The 17,969-nt window shown below is 40.2% G+C and overlaps 1 protein-coding gene across 8 annotated transcripts in view; it reads left to right on the top strand.

The window, feature by feature from the left end:
- LOC105670535 (serine-rich adhesin for platelets) overlaps positions 1–17,969 on the top strand; it is a 258,685-nt gene that overhangs the window by 89,960 nt on the left and 150,756 nt on the right. For 2 of the 8 annotated variants that reach the window (XM_067360247.1, XM_067360249.1), the window contains exon 1: positions 5,094–6,011. The exons of 3 other annotated variants lie outside the window; for them this stretch is intronic. The gene's annotated coding sequence lies outside the window, so the exon portion shown is untranslated. Of the gene's footprint in view, positions 1–138; positions 181–5,093; positions 6,012–11,631; positions 12,286–17,969 lie in introns of those variants that run through there. 3 more of the 8 variants (XM_067360246.1, XM_067360248.1, XM_012364088.2) reach the window with 2 other exon arrangements.

Here is a 17,969-nt window from a genome sequence, read left to right on the forward strand (position 1 = left end):
TACTTATTATTTATAACTTGTTATATGAATTGTTTTTACGACGATTGCATAATATTTTGTATCATTAAAAGATAATTATTATACTTGTAGAAAATTATTTTGAGTTTTATTATAATCTGAATTTATTGTATTTTGCAGATCAACATAACCAACAACTCCACTGCTGCGTTCATCATATTGGTAAGTCTAGATTTAAGTATTATTGTTTTAATACTAAAGTAAGTACCACCAAAATTTAATAACATACAGAATGTTATAAAATTAATCATTTTTATTCTTGTTGTATATAAATTTTTAATTTTAATCTTTTATAGTCTGTAAAAAAATATAAAAAAATAAATATTTAATTATGTAAAATAATGTCACTTATTTTGTGATTTTAAATATATTCCTAAATTAAGAGAAATAAAAATTTTAAGAATATTATTTTAGTGTAAATCGTTGACATTGTTAACACAATTTACACTAAAATGTGATTATTTTTATACATTTTGATAACGGTTTCAAAGCATGACCTCAAGCAGAAATTTTATTTTACAACTATATTTTAATTACTGAGGATGATTAAATATTTATCGAAATATTTAATTAAGTTAATCAATATGAATATTGTTAACATATGTATTTAATAAGAAGAAGATTGTAATATAAGCAATTAGCAACTAGCGTTAGGCACGAAATCCTGTTTTGTATTATTATTATAAAATTTTATGTTTTAATTAAAAAAATTTTCTATATAAGATATAAAATAAGATGATATATAGACGTGATCATAGTACTCTATTTAAATATGAATATGAAGAGAATTGACAATTTATTCGCAGATTGAATCGCTCTGAGTTTATTAGCTTATTGCAAAAGACACATTAGGAAAATAATTAGATGTGAAATGATTGATTACTCTTATCTTTGCTCTATTTATGATTTTACTATGACGATAAAGCCGGAAGATGAGCGAGAAAGTAACGGAAAAGCTTTCTAGGATTTCGAGGATAGGACATGCGCGTGGGGAGGGATGAAAATATCGCTGGCGCAGAACATTCCAGCACTCCTCTTCGAGGCTCGCGGACGCGAGGGTGTCTCCTGCGATCGCTACTCCCGCGTTTTGAAATACGTTCTAGAGATTATTGATATGACATTGTAAAATTGCGCGCATTGTTTCGAGTATCGCATTCGATTATTGCATCGTGTCGAATGACAATCAAGGCTATTTGATTTTTCAAGATTTTAATTGCATAATTGATATATTGTTGTGGAACTTAGCACATACACGTTAATTTAGAATATATTTTTTTTTACAAAAATTTATATAAAACTATGCACATAATAATTTGTAAGCGAGGACATTTAAATTAGTAAAACTTTAAAAAGTTAAATACATTAATTAGTGAATTTTTGATTATTAATTTTTAATTTAGAATTAATTACCTTAGGGATAACAGCATAATATTTTTGGTGAGATCTTATTAATAAAAATGTTTGCGACCTCGATGTTGAATTAAGATTTAGTTTAAATGAAAATGTTTAAAATTTTAGTCTGTTCGACTATTAAAATCTTACATGATTTGAGTTTAGACCGACGTGAGTCAGGTCAGTTTCTATCTATAATAATATATTATAATACTGCAACAGTTAGAATGAAAAATTACTCATTCTTGATTGTTATGAACGTTAGCTTCGAAAATATTGATAAATGTCGTTGGCGACAATATTAGGATGGCCATAAATGTGCTTATTAACGGAACAGCTGGTTGCAAGTTAAATCATTTAGGAAACTTCGGTCGGAGTCGACTGTCTAGTACCGCGTCGGTGCGCTAAAGTAAATATCGGAATTGTTCATTAAAGCAGAGAGACAGAGATAGCGTTGTACTGGATACGGATTATCTGTCAACGTTATCATCACGCTTACTGTGACGAATGATTTATGGAAACTGATTGCAATTAAACAAGCTGTGCCGGCATCGCGCGGAATGATCGAAGCGAGAAACGACATAAGAGGTTGAGGAGGGTTGATGTAAATTAAACAATTTATCGATTAAATTTATTTTTACTATTTTTTTTAATATTGCGATGAATCGCGTTTTAATGAAATAAATGAAAGCTAAATTGTTTTCATACTTTTATAAATTTGCAACATATAAATTAAAAAATGCGAATCTCGCTAATTAGAGAGCTTTAGATTTATATTACATAAATAAGTAACTATACGTGGCGATTGAAATTTATTTATTAATTTTGATCGCAGTTTAATTTAAATAGTTGTTGTCGAATCATTTTATTTATTAATTCGATTTATTTTTTAACGATTTGTATAACTATATTGAATTGAAATCTATCTTAATATCGTTTGAAACGACGATATGACTGATATTAGTCTCTGATATCGATGCGCATACTAATGCGTTTTAATTGCAGTCCGCGTGCGAACACGCGGCGAATATCGACAGACGTTATCACGCGTAATTCTCATAGTGATCTTTCACGTCTGGTAAGGCAAGAGATTTGAATGCTTGAATGCATCAATGTCTTGGAACTGGAACGACCAATATCTTTCTATAGCTTGAATATAAAAGGAAGTATCATACGTTTATATGCAGAACACGTTCGTTCTATCTTTACATTGTGGAATGTCATTAATTGTTTCAGTTACAAGTATCGATACATTATTTCCAGCCTAGAAGGTAGTTTTGATTTTCGTTGAATGTATTTGATTCGATTGCCACATTCGAAGGTGTCTTCCTTTAGCTGTGCTCGTTCCTTCGTATTATTCGGTGTGAATTTGAGAGTAAATTTTCGATTTACCTCCCTCTCGTCTCTTCGCATCTGGCAGACGCTCAGTCCTCGGACAACTTTGAAAGGAAGCTGGAAGGAGTAAAAGTTGCCGACGGTTGGCGGAAAGAAAGATAGAGAGGCGAAGCGAGAAGAACTACTTCATTGGTGGAACTTAATTCACTTAATAGATTCTAAATGGAGTAACTCCGATCTGGCAAGACTCGGCCGTTTCTTAAGCGTCGGAATAAAAAGTTTTTGTCCCTGTGAGAACGGAGACAGCCGACGCACTTTAAAGATAGGCTACGATCGGCAAAGTGAAAGTGACCAACGAAAACAATGCTAGGGCGTGTCAAAAATAATTGACACGATCGTGACAGTCGGACAAAAATATTATATTGATCGCGTCTTTAATCGTGAATTACTTTTTAAATTGGAATTTCGTCAAAATCGCATTGAAAAACAAATCGACCAATGAAAAATAGAATCTTGAAAATTTAATCTGTCATGGCAAAGGCATTTGACATTAATATAAAATATTGCTAGTTATCGTTGTCCAGTAAAAAGAAGAGAAAATTACATGCTGCTTTTATGTGGATGCGCGAGGTATGTTAAAAAATAAGGCGACAGTTTAGATTGAACATCCGTTACATACTTCCATAATTCCTACCATCAGCAAACCGATGAGGTTTGTCTGGCGTTTGCTTTTGATGCTTTTGAGCGCGGTGAAGTGGCGGCTCGTGGTATTGGTGCAGGTTCGAGGGAGCCGGCCAAAGAGAAACGCATCGGTCTCCGGTAGCTAATTTATGACTTCGGAGGTGAATTTTGTACAGGAAACACATCAAAGTTCAGCAGCGGTCAATGCAGCTCACGCACATATACACACACGTACACACACATAAATATACGGGACGGGAAGAGCATGGGGTGTCTGCGCGAGAGAAAGAGAGATGAGTTAAAAGATGAGAGAGAGAGAGAGAGAGAGGGAGAGAGAGAGAGAGAGCGAGCGAGCGAGCATGAAGCTTCACGGACGGTAAAGCAACCACGGGCTGCGCTCTAACTACGTTAAAAGTTTTAATATTAGTTTAGTCGACGGCCACGGTAGATTGAGACGTAATTCCAGGTAATACCACGGTTCTACGAGCTACTTCCAGCTAATACCGAACGAAACGCGTTCTACAAAGGACCCTCCAGCCCCCCGCGCTCCTTAATCTGTATTAAACTCGACGTTCGGTAACTCGCTGCCTACCCGTCGGTGGTGAACGAGCCGTCATCCACGATCGTATGGTATCGTCGATTTTTCCGCGGAATCTGAGTAGCGCCGCGACTCGCTCCCCGTCTCTTGATTGCCGCAATCCCGCGTTTCGGTCACACAATTTCGATATCATTCAGGGACACGTTCACTTTTAACCGCACGCTTTATTGCTGTTACGTTCGATCACTCGGAAATCCGGACAGATTCTGCAAAATGAAAGGAGAATGTTAGAGAAAATTGCAGAGAGGGAGAATGCAAAAATATTTTGGAGCTTTTATGATAAATCAAATTTTTTTCTCTATGTTGAGATACTTTCCAAAATTTATTGTTGCAATGACAACTATGAATAATTATCGGTGGAAAATTTACGATGAAATATATACGGTCGGTGAATAGGATCAGTAAGATACATTGCATTTTATAATCAGCGAAACAGTGCTGAAACAGCTGACATGGAAGCTCGCGCATTACGCAGAGTATGTATTGCTCCTCTTTCGCAAAATAAATTTGTTGGAAAAAAAGGGGTTAACGCGGGAAACGGATTGTAGTTAACAGCCGATCAGAGAACACAAAGTTTTCTATCAATGCCCGACATATAATATAATTGCAAAGTTATGATGCCTTTCTGCGAATATATGCGCTATACATATAAAAATGTATAAGTATATAGGAGATTTTCATATATACGAAGATATTTTAGCTTCTCGTGAATTATGATATCTCATTATTTAAATGTATTCTTTCTATGCGTTTTTTTTTATCGTCGTCCTTAAAAAATCGCAGCGTCCATCGTCACTGGATGCATCGCGATTTCTCCTAAGATCGCGCGCCGGCTGCTGCAGTTTACGTGCACTTTCGAGCGGAGGTTTACCCTCGTTGCCGGTAATTGAGCGAGGCGAAGGGTCGCGCTTTCGAGCTCTCGTAATTTCTTGTCACACGACGGACGTTTCGGAGTGAAGCGCGGGAAGGCGTGCGAGGGCGAGCGAGAGCGAGGGAATAGGAAAAAATGCACCTGCGACGGGTAATAATTTGTGCCGTCCAAGCTGTGGCGTAGGGCCTGGATGAGGGATGAGGAGACAGTAGGGGAATGGTGGAGGGGGGGGGGGGAGGCGGGAAAAGGGGAAGAGGATGGAAAAGGAAATAACTCGGAGGTGGACCACGCGTTTTGCTTGGAAGCTCGTCTCCGTACTAGCAAAATCGTACTACGCCCTATCTTTCTCCCCCTTCGCTCCTCCGCTCCCCTCTCTCTCTCCCTTTCTCTCTTCCGGCTCTCTCCTCTCTTCCATTCTTGCTCTCCTTCCCTCTCGTCTCTCCTCGTTCTTTCTCTTTCTTTCCTCTCTCTCTCATTCTCGCTCTTTCCCTCGGAGACGAGTCGATGCGTGCGTACGAACACAAGCGAGAAAAGTTTTACTCTCACCAACACCGAAGCACATCCAACGTCGCACATCCAACCTTGTCTCTCTCCCTTCCTCTCTCATTCTCTCACTCTCTCTCTCTTCTCACTCACTTCTCTCCTCCTCTCTAATCTAACTCCTCGCAAGCGCGCACACAACCGCGTATCGGTGCTGTTCAACGTCGGCGGTCTCCTCCGCACCAATACCAGTTTGAAATCCTCCTCCAGCTCCTTCCATCTCCCCCTCTTTTGGCTTCCTCCACCTCCTCCGCCTCTTTCTCTTCCACCGCTGTCCTCCTCTTGACGGTGGTGTTGTACGACCTCTCGGGGTTGTTCGTGGAAAATCGGTGCTCTCCGTCGACGTCGCGGCGCGGACGGTTCGGACGGACCTCGTAAGGTTGCCTAACGTCGATCACAGGTCTTCTTTTTTGAGCTTCTTAGACGTGTTTTCCAGCATCAGAATCGCGGTAAACAGAGGGGGAAAACAATCGGTGTCCCAGAACGTTGCGAGAAATCTCTTACGGTAATCCAGGAGGCTTCTAATACCGCTACGCTCGTCGAAGACGTGGAAGCTCCCTCGCTCGCCAACGTAAAGTGAGTACCAGAAACATCAGAAATTTCTCTTGAATCCCACGCGATTTCGAGTATTCCACGATTTTGGCCGAACTTTCAACTTTGAAAGGTATATTTCTAAAGAAGTCGGATGTGTATTTCGAAACTCGTAAAATATTTTCGTATTTCCATAAACATTAGGCATGTAAAAGCCGTATAATCTCGCATGTACACGCGCGTATGTGTGACAAACTGCAATTCTTTCGAACACAAATATTTAAGTCACCGACGCGAAGATTAACTGCGATAATTTTATCGCGTTTTCATTTACGCGATGATCGTAACGCGGAAATAATTGCTGCATATTGTTGCAAATCCACTGTCTTTCCCGCGGCACTTGTTATTATAAACCACTCGCCTTCTCACTGCACACCACGATCTCACGTGTTTCACACGCACTCGTTGAAAACATCGTTCTTTTCCTCGCGACTTCCTCGTCTCGTGTCGCTCGACGCGTCTGGACCATGAAGACGGCGCGACTTCGCGGTCGCGACGGCAAATTCGCAGGTGGGCTCGAGGGGCGTGCGGGCATGCACTTGGAATTTGGTTTTCGTCAAAGTTTCCAAGGTGAACTGGTTGTGCGCGAAGTGTGCGCATCTGCGAGGGTATACACCTCACAAGGGGGTGAAAGAGGATCGAGGGCGATGGCGGAGGGGGCCTTCTCGGTCGGGAACTTTGTTCTTGTTCTTGCGAGGAACTTCGGCCCACCTTCCTGTGTTTCCCCCTCGCGTCTCCGTGCCCCCTCGCGTCCCCGTGCCATTGAACAAACTAGTCCGCTTCAACGATAGTTACTTCTTTCTTGTTACGCGGCTACCGAGTTTCGTACCGGCGCGCCGTTTACGAAGGTTGCGGTGAACTTGGTACCTTCTGTTCGCCCTCTCCCCTTTGCTCTTCATTTGGGCCGCGAGGGATCACCGGAATTCGGGGTTAACGACAGTTAGCTCGTCCTCGTCGTCTTCCCGACGACGGAATCGACGAAGGCCAAAGTATTTGCGGACACGTACAGTTCGGTATAACGAAATCGACACTGCTCGTAAATAAAACTTTTTGGTAAACACTCTAAGAAATCTATGTTAAGCCGAAGTGAACTTTATTAGCTTTTTTATTCATCACGAAAGTGATTGGGTGTCGGATATCTTGATTACTTAGAATTGAAACTTGAAACTCTATCTCAAAATTATAATTAGGCTATGAGTCTTGTACTGTTTTCTTATCTCTCGACACGTTTAGATAAATTAAAGCTAAAACATATAAAATATATTGAAATTATTCAATAATTCTACTGTTAAATCGAGATGTTGTGTTTGATTTTTTATTAGTATTATTAATATTATATGATCTTGCCGCAAGATAAAGGGTTGTGATACATTCACAAAGTAGACAAAAAAATACATTTCAAAATCGTTTTTTAAGAACTGCATGTCGACTGATACTATCGACGTTTTTCACGCATTGTTTTCAAGTTTCCGGAATTTAGTTCGAAATACTCTGATGTCTTGTGGCAAGCTAAATAGCTGCAGATCAAAGCACCTTGATGTTTGCAAGAACATCAAGTAACGTGTTGTTTCCTAAGTTATCATTGGAGTACCAAAGAAACCCGCGTTTGTTACTTAGTCGAACAGTTACTTAGTCTGCCGGTGTCACGATAGAATAATCAATTTGGACAATTAAATCGGTTTTTAAGAATTCTTCGGAAGTGTCATTTTCTCTCGCAGGAAACGAGAGAGACAAAGGGGGAGAGATCGGGTTCCAAACGAGAAGGGGGAGAGAACACGAGAGAGAGAGAGGGGGGGAAGGGGGAGAGGGAGAGAGAGAGAGTGAGAGAGAGAATGAGTGAGTTGGTAGGGGAATTGTTACCCGAAGTTTAAACTTGGTTGTCGACTGCCGTTAACAAGGTTTGCCATGGGGCTGGTTCAGTAGTGTCTAGGTCTCGGGGTGTGCCACATCTCGCGCCCGGAGACGCTCGTCTTCATCGTGCTCAAGAATCGGTAAACGTCAATCGCGGCTTCATCATTTTGATTAAAAGCCGCAACACCGTCTCTGAATGAACGATTTCGACGATAGCCGCGACAGTCATCTCTACGTAGTCCAGAAAGTAATGGTACCGGTCTTTCAAGTGTTGTTACAAGTACTTGAGATTGTAGTGATCGCGAGAAACGTGCAAAAAGGAAAGAAGCAAGAGACTCTTCGTATGCTACTGTGGGATCTATCGGTACACCGTCTTATGTAGGTACTTACATTTACACACGCGAAAATACTGCAATATTGCGTCATATATTCTTACACGAATTCCAGTTTACATTAATATTCTTATCGAAACGTATTGATTTTATATTTCAATATCTTATTAATTTAAGCCTTTCGCTTTCGATAGATTTAAAAATAAAATATTTTCAAGCGCGTTGCAGATTGGAGTAATCGTTGTTTTCCAATCAGGGGATGAATTTTCAGAAAATCGGATCAATGCACGCACCACGATAATAACAGTTAGTTAAAAAAAGATTTTAAAGCTAGATTGTATATATATAGGGGTTAGAATTTGGGTGGAAGAGTCGCGGCGCGGCGCGGCCACTGTGGTTAAAGCCACCCTGCATTCGCTGATTATATTGACTTGAAGCCCTAACGGAATTACGTCTAAAATTGCCCTAACCTTGCACAACCTTAAAGCCACGCGAGAAAGGGATGAGGCTTTCACCGATTGAAAACGTTTCGAGGTTTCCGATATTGTTTAGTTTGCACCGCGACACGCGAAACGTCTTAGCAAATTCGCCGTCTAACGTATGACGATTTATTATAAAACGCGAGACGATTAAATACGTCAGTTTGAGCTTGGCAATTATAAAGTTATTATCAGCGATTCAGCTCCCCGCTTAATTAACTTAAGAAAGTAAGAAACTATTTAACTGACAATCAACGTTATATATTTCACTTTTCTATTTTACATTTACGAGATCGGGTAACGCAAGTTGGCGTGTGCATTACAACGCTCGCGCATATGACATCTATCATAAGCAACGTGTCACGGGCGTGATTAATTGCTTAACGTCAGCAAGCTAAACCACGTACAGACGATGGCTTAATTAATGAATAATTAATTATACGCATATTCCGGTAATTTTGCCGCGACTTATGCGGTCGATTATTTTAACTTTCCGTTTACTTCTTCCTTCGCATCGCCACGGTCATTATTTCATGCGATAATTAGATTTCTATATTAAACTCTGTAGAATATGTATTAGATTCGGCGAAATAACAATAAGTAATGTTTTATTGATACCATTGCGGCGGAATGTAATTTACATTGCGTCAGCTTTCGTTGTTAAGATAAATGAATGGCGAGAATAATAATCAGTACCGCCGAGCGTTTAAATGTCACATGCTTAATCTTTCACGACAAAACAATAAAAAGAAGAATGTTTCATCGAGATGCAAATCATGATTATCGACTGTCTGTTCGATGATAGATATTATCCGTCGCTTAGTTTTTATATGAACTGATTTGTTTGTCGACTATGAGGTTATTACATTATCGATGCAAATAGATGGATAAAAATGCAACATATTTCTATAACATCGATTATTGCAAATATTTCAAAGTTAGAATTTTTAGATTTCTGTCATTATTGAGGAACATTAATATTCATGCTTATTACAAAGTAAATTCGTGTAAAGAGTGAACATTACAGCCAATATTTCTTTTCTTTTATAAAAACTAGATTATTCACAGATACTTTAGCAGTACAATTTTCGCATTTTGCTCTGAAAGATGATAATGTAGAATTTTTGAAAAATTGTCACGTTATCATGAATTCAGTGCGTTGTAATTTCTGTTCTGCAAATGCGGTAAACGTTAGCGATGGTTATATTGCGTTGCCAGCGATTTGTAACTCGGTCTCATCGACAATTTCCGGTTAGCCTGACGAGTCCACTGGTGATATAACTATAGCGGGTACTCGCGTACTAGCGTGATCCAATTTGTCGAAGAATGCGCTATCGCGGGTAACTGTGAGACGGTGCAAGAAGACGATGGAAAGGATTAGATGGGGCCCGGGGAAGCAGAGGGACGACAGTGGCGATGAGGGACGCGAAATGCAGAGGGGGTAGGCAATTAATACGACGCGGAGGCATGCACGTCGGCAGGCAACGCTGAAGGCTTGCTTCATTAGGGCCTGAACGAAGGGTAGAAGGGTTGATTTTTACCCCGAAAATCCTCCTACCGTCGGCTCATTGGTTTCCAATTATCGAAATGCCGTCGCCTTAGGGCATTCTTGCCTCGCTTTTTCATTCTTCTTTCTATGGCTATCGTTCGCCAAATCTCTATGATGGTCGCATGTTTGATTTTATTCATTGAGATAATATATCGACTATCAATTCTGGCTAATCTTCATGCGCATTTTGTTTCAAGTTGGTCGGTTTGCGTCGTCAATTCGCAATTGATTTGAACAGCGATATCAGAAGACCAACGCAGTTTTATGATTCTTTTTAAAATGACATGACTTTGAGCAATTTGGCATATTAAATCTTGTCATAAGATTATAAAAACGCAATTTTCTACAAATTATTTTTTCAGAATACACGTAGTAAGGATAAAAAGTTTGAAATTTATTCCAAAAATTATATTGATTCATTAGTTTTCTATTATTCAAATGCCGTAAGTTTAAACATGCTAGTCGGATTCCATGTCTTCCTTTATTTCCCTTTTATTATCATCGATGAAATGCGACTTTATTAACTAGACAAATATGTCGGGCATCGATTCTGATTTACATTTATGAGCGAATTATTTCGATTCAAAAGTTCTTGGTCGATTTCTAGGAGAACAACGAAAGGTCGATGCACTTTGGGCTAAACAATATTTGATGAAGCTCGTTTTGAACTATCCAACTTGTAAAAGTTTTATGGAAATTGCACTTTGTTGCAAAACTATTGTGTATATCTTACTTTACATATTAGAATATATTTCGTTTTATTTACAAATACAACTCTCACCGTCGTTAATTTCTTTCAACGTTTGTGTCAAGACAATTTTTCTTCTTGACAATTTTCGTTTATCTATTCTTGACTCTACCTTGTCAATCTCGCGAGACGAGTGTATAAAATATAAACCGCGCCGGTTCAACGACATCGGGCGAGAATCGAGCATCCGAGGTCTGCGTTATTAAAGCCGCTGTACGTTGGAAACGAGAAGGAACCGAAAGCAGCTAAATGCCACATCGAGCATGGACCCCGGCACTCTTGTAGAATTTTCAAAATTCAACGCGGTCGGAGAGAGGGGTACTTTCTCTACGTATGGTATGGGGAGGAGGGGGAACGGGTGGGACTAGTAAGCCTGGGAATAAAGCCTGGAGATCGGAGTCACCGACGCTTCCCGGAGCCAGTAGGAATCCCGGAATCCCCACGACGGGCTTCCGCACCTGTTTTCCGGTGCATCGAAAAAGAGGCGGGCGTTCTTACGCGCGGCGACGGACCAGAGGCGAGGTAGTGCGAACGAGAAGAAGTGGCGTGGCGGAGAAGGCGGAAGAGAAGGTGGCCGCGCGAGGTGGCGGGCGGAAGAGGAGGTGGATGGCAGAGCAAGAGAAGGAGCGTGAGAAGCAAGAGGCGGAGGACGACGACGAGGAGGATGACGAAGAAGAAGGATGAGGAGCAGAAGGAGGTGGAGGTAGAAGAGGACGAGAGGGATGGCCGGGGGTGACTAGGCGGGGGTAGTCCAATCAGAGCCGAGTACGGGTGGGGCAGAACACCTCTGCCCTCTCCCGCGCGTTACCTCCGCGCGGCCCTCCACAACCCTCCTGGTCCTCGGAATGCGCCGGAACCAACGTTACCTCCGAGCAGGACCACCACCATCCACCCTCCCCTTTCCACCCCCGCGGCTTCTACTCCACCTTCACCTCCTCCCACATTACCTAGCTTCCTCCGAAACCCCCGCGGCTCCTCCTGGCGGCTGCCCAAGACAAGTGCCCGCGAGAGATTCTCACGGCATGAGCGGGGATCGTTACGTACCACCGACGGCGAAGATATCCACGGCCGAGAGAATCTCCACGGCGATTTCCGCGCGTACGCGATTCTAAAGCCTTTCACGCACGCCACGCGCGAACGCACGTACGAACGAACTCACGCACTCACGCAATGCCCGCCGCGGCTGGGAACGGCTGCACTCACCCTCTCATCAGGCCGCGATCTCCGAGGCGGTGTGATTAAGCGTCTCCGTTTCGGTTCGGAAGAAACAATAGCTCGCTGATATTCTGGAATCGTCGCAGTAAGTAACACTCATCGGATACTTGACTTCTGACAAATCGTGACCGAGTTGTTGTGATCGTGACCATCTTCGTTATAATTTATATTACAGATTGCTCTTTAATTCCGGTGTTTTTATTGGGAAATCTTTTAAAAATTCCTGTGCTTTTCTAATATATTCGTACTACTGTTTTGCAGGAATAAAGCTAAATTGCAGAATGTGATAAAAATACTAATATATTTTATAATGATTCATTAAGTTTCAATATTGGATCTTTTTCGATCCAGTAAAGAGTCAGAAATTCAAAATGAATACAAATGAATAGTACTTTAATTATAATCTACTCGTTCTCCATATTTATCAAATTTTGTTGCTGGTTATTCTTTTTCTATTTACCAAAACAGAATTTGCAATCATGGTAGTTTAAAATACATATTATTTTAAACTTTTGTATTATAGATAAAACGGATATTTAAGCTCCGTTAGTGCATTATTTAAAACATAATGAAAACGAGAAAGAAATATTAAAGTGAATTGGAATAGCAAAAACTATTCGATCGTCTAATTTGAAGCTTCGAGAAGTGCGGATTGTTTCTTTTCATTACGTTGAATCAATCTGGAGGTGCTTGGCTGCGAAGGGTGGAAGTAGTGTTTGCGCATACGGTCGGATAAACACCTGTCTGCCGATAGAAAGAGATCGTGTAGGCTCATAGATTGAGAAGGGAAACGGTAACTACGTGTACGCGGATTACTTGACCGAAACGCGAGTGATTCGATCTTTTCTGAACCATTGCGTTCGACTTGCTTTACTGAAATATCGCCGTTGGACTTTCGTATAAGTAATACTATGACGTATAGAATCTTGGATTGCCTATTTCTTCCGCTAATAATTTTCTAAATTACATAAATTATTTTCTGTTATTTATTTATAAACATTGATAAATATTTAACGATACTTAACAAAAAATTAATTTCATGTACGACGCAAAATTTGATCTTATACAAAGTGATTTATTAAGTAACATTAGGAAGAAAATAAGCTTTTAAACAGTAAAAAATAATAAGCCTAATCGCGCCGCAATTTCTTTTTTCTTAATTTACACAAATTTACTGATTTTAAATGGTATTTTTATCAAAATCAAGTTAGGTGAGATTAAAAAAGCTTTAATACTATATTTTTACAAGTAATAATTGGTAAAAGTGTATATGTGAAAAAAGTTACAGTGCCGTTGAACAACTTGTGTACGTTCATTTTTTGCGAATGTTCAGCCGCTCTCACATTGGTGCAGAACATTCTTGTCAAAGTTAGTTATATTATATATCACGTAGAAGGGCAAAATGGATAGGACGTGGATAAGGCGATGAGATTATATCGGCCAATATAGTGAATGATTCGGAAAGACTGCAATTATTTCGCGGCGCGTGTTCTCCGTGCCGATTGGATGAAACTATACTCGTAATAAAGGGAGCCGAAGATCTCGTTAGATTACATACGTTTTTCATACTTCTATATGAAGAAATAAATGGGATAAAAGATCATAATTTCGGATTTTATAAAAATAATTACTCATGTTAAATTGTAAATTTGTAAAAGACGATGAAAATAAGGGAGAAATTTTTAGACTATAATGCAAATGAAAAAGATGTAGTTTGAGTTTTAAGTACATAGTATAAAATATTATTATTGATTAATTAAATCCGTGATATAAAAATTAGAATTATTCTAAAGACAACGTATAATCCGTAATCGTTTAAGTCACGTGATTCATATTTGTGAAATGTTCATTGAGATTTGCATTCGTTCCTTTATGCAGTATTCTAGTGTCGATTCTTAATGGCTCTTTATGGATCACGACAGACAGGCGTGTGTGTACGCGTTTTCACGAGACAATGTAGACTATAGTTACGCAGAACTTGCCAAAGGAGACGCTTTATCGTGCCGGTTCGCACATATACATTTATATTTAAGAGGGAGGACGAAACTTTGCTGACAACATGGCCGACACGATTCTGGGCTTTTCTACTCGCCACTCTCCGTCTCTGTCTCTCTCTCTCTCTGTCTATTTCTCCTTTCGTCGCCTCTTGCAAGGACAACCTTTATTCTGTTCTCACCGTTTCTACGGCGGCGAGAACCGCCCACTTGCAGCATGCTTTGCAGAGTAATTTTCGAAAGGAAAAAAAGACCGAAATCTGTACAGTCTAACTACTGCAATAATGCATTTGTCAATTTTCCCCGGAGAATAAATTCAGTTGTGCATAAAATACTTCTTTTACTTTTATAAATATGTGATGTGAATATCTTGCAGTAGTAATTTCGTTGAATTATCGAAATTATAGACTTCTTGGAGCTAAAACTGTTTGAAATCTGTGAATTACGATATAATGGCGTGTCAAGAGTATTATAACGGCGAATGAATAGATCAGAGAATACAAGTTTAATAACTTGTATTAAAAATGAATTTCTCAAAGAAAGTAGAATGATTTGAGTATGAGAATAACTACTTCGGTTTGACCCTAAAAGTCACCGGATTAAATTGAAATGAGCGGAAATGAATTAGTGAGTAACTTTTTCATTTGACATTCGATTCCACTCCAGTACATTGCTATGGATTTGAACTTATTAAGAAAATTATAAAAATAACTCTAACACTATAACATTATTTTCATTTCTTTACATGATATTTTTATATTTATTAGATTTTTCGATGCTAATTTTTATTATATTCCTTTTCTCTCTCTCGAAACGGGCAAAATGATTTTTTTTAGCAACCGCATAGGAACGAGACATAGTTTTGTGTGATACTGATTTGTGAAACATTCTCTGGGAACGGGTCGCAAATTAACGAATCGGCGATCGGCAGGCTCGTGTCAAGCACATCAAGCCATTTAAGCGCGAAGTCACGCGAAGGTGCGACCACGAAGCACGCAAGCACGTCAACGCGGCATTTCCACGAGCTTTCGCTCGTATACTAGGTATTTGGTTAATCAGGAACGCGAAAGCCCGGGATTACGGTGTTTGGGTGGTCGGCAAAAATAACAATTCGTAGCCTCGATTTTACGAAATAAAATCATGTACGCGCGATGCGAAAAATTGAATCACAATGTCGATTTGTTTCTTCAAACAATTCGACAAATTTGTCAGTTTCAAAAAATATTGTATAAAAAAATATCGTGAAATATAGTGTCAAAATAACATTACAAACGGCATTTGCAATTGACTTTTAATGAAACGACTTTATTAAGGATGTAGGCTACTTTCTACAGTATGAGGAAATGTCCCTTAAAATATTAATTAGCGACAATGTGTTATTGATAGGGAAACGTGACAAGCAGAAACGTTAGTCGTTCAATAATTGGCATGCATTTTACATTTTCCTCAACACAGAGCTATATGGGTTGTATAGACGGTTGTAGAATGCGGAAGAGCGAAATCGCGAGTGTTTAGAACGAGCTTCTTACCACCCGTCATTTTAAACGATATTATGATCTAAGGCAGCTTCGCCCAATCTCCCATGCGTCTAACATAAAGCGGATTGAAGAATCAGAGGAGACTAACGCGAGAACTGAGCGTCGTCTTAGCGTTATCTTGCAATGATCCGCTGCACACACCAGGCTTTCTACCCTCTTTCTCCTCGAGCCATCTTCGCCCTTCCTTGAAAGTGCCGCGAGAAAGCTACGAGGGCGAGAAAGACGGAAGAAAAGGAGCGAGCGGAAACTTTTCTTGTGCAAAGTACCACGCGGACTGGCTCGAGGTTATGAAATTCTGATGGCTCATAAAATGTAAGAAAATTTACAGACTTCGCCGTCTCTTTCTCTTTCTTTCGCTTTCTTCTTCTCTCCCGTCTTCTGTTTCTCCGCCTTCTGGCTTGCCGTCTTTTCGCGTTTTCCGCCGTTTCTCTTTCGCTTCTCTCCACCTCGACCTGCCGTCGTCGGCGGCTTCGCGAGCTGAACGGAAGAGAGAAAGAGAGGAGGAGGTCGGAGGGGACGGCTAAAGTTTAAAACTCGCGGCAATCGATTAGGAGTCTGGCAAAGGAGACCTCCCACCGTTCGCCGGTGCTACCTTTCTTCTCTGTTTAAATCGGCGCTCGTATTGTAATATTCTTTTGACAGAAAAGGCAGTGCAGCGTATTTTGTCTAGAATGTTGAATTTGCAGAACATTTTTTATGATATACTTGAAAATAATTGTAAATTTTCTCAAGACAATATGACGTTTTCCATAACGCTCTGTTATTTTTCCAGCAACGTAAATTGCAAATTTCGTTAATAAAAATCATACGGGTAAATGGCCAGCAATCGTTTTACACGGTAGAATTACCAGGTCAGACTATAGAAACCACAGCGATATTTCTGATAGCGGAAAGTCTAGAAATAGAAATAGAATCAATATTTATTCCTAGGGAATGAGAGAGTCACAATGTAAATACGATATTCGAGAGAACTTTACGGCGCTCGTGGCAAAAATGGCCGTATTCCTTCCAGAAACTACTTTCTTGTTCATTGGAATGTTCTCCCGCTTGTAGTCGGGCTGTAGACGAAGCTTAATTAACGGCAAGCAAATGAATACGCCCTGATCACTCAAAATTACGCTTTTGGGCGTCTATGGAGCGACTTGGAAACTATTTTCGTCAATCTTTAATCGTACTCTATTTAATTCCGCAGACGGTATTGTCACAAATATATAATTTTCTCAAGTGTTTATGTGTTAGTTGTTTTAAAGAGTGAATTACATTAACATTCAGGCGAGTGGTTTCTTGTAGACAAAACTTGTAGACCAAACTTGTAGACGTTGGAGGTGCTCGATGTGTCGATGGAAGACTCAGATTATATTTTATGAATCTGATTTTATCATATTCTCTACGTGCAATAATTAATTCAAAAAGCGACTGGAAATTTTCCAGCGGGAAATTTCAAGGCAACGAAGCTCGCCCAGCGCTCGCCAATCTCGCGCGAATAATTATGTATAAAGGCGACGACGACGGCGGCTGGCGTTGGCGGTGTGGTAGTGGCTCGCCGCTCAAAATACGTCTAAATATTAATGAGCTGTCCCTGCCCCTACGGCGTAGCACCTTCGTCTGGGCGCGTTCACGCTCTCCTCAGATAATGTCTGCGTGTGTAAGTGTCGCCAAACGTGTCGAAAAGTGTGTGAACGTGAGCGCAATGTGACGCGAGCTTGTAATTTCGCGCTGCGAGTGGTAGACTTTTAGAATAGAATAAATTATTCGTATGATTGGACGTTCGGTGACCTAAATTTTGCAAAACTTGCAACGATTTAAATTTGTAGTTCCGTATCTGTGCTCATGGATATTTAACGATTATATCAAATAATTGTTAGAATAGAAATTCCACTGCTTTTCGCGCGCAATATTGACATCGCCGTGTTCTCGCTGCATTTGGAAGCGTTTTACGGAATTAACACTCAAGATGAGTGCTAATTCGCTTCTAGCTTTCCTCGTCTCTCATCTTCTTTCGCCTCGTTATTCTCTTTCTATTCTCTTCTTCTCACTCTCTTGCTTCATCCGGTTCTGAATGGTTCGAAGTAAAGAGGCTCTCGGCATAGGAACAACGAGACGGGGGCGCAAAAGGGTTGACAGGAAGAAGTTACCTGATAGTTAATACAAAGACTGTCATGTAAGATGCGCCGTCAAGCGGTAGTCGCCTTCTCCCTGCGCTCCTGCTATCTTACATTCCCGCCCTTTATTTTGTT

The sequence above is a fragment of the Linepithema humile genome, chromosome 8 (assembly GCF_040581485.1).
Source record: "Linepithema humile isolate Giens D197 chromosome 8, Lhum_UNIL_v1.0, whole genome shotgun sequence".
Taxonomy (NCBI): Eukaryota; Metazoa; Arthropoda; class Insecta; order Hymenoptera; family Formicidae; genus Linepithema; species Linepithema humile.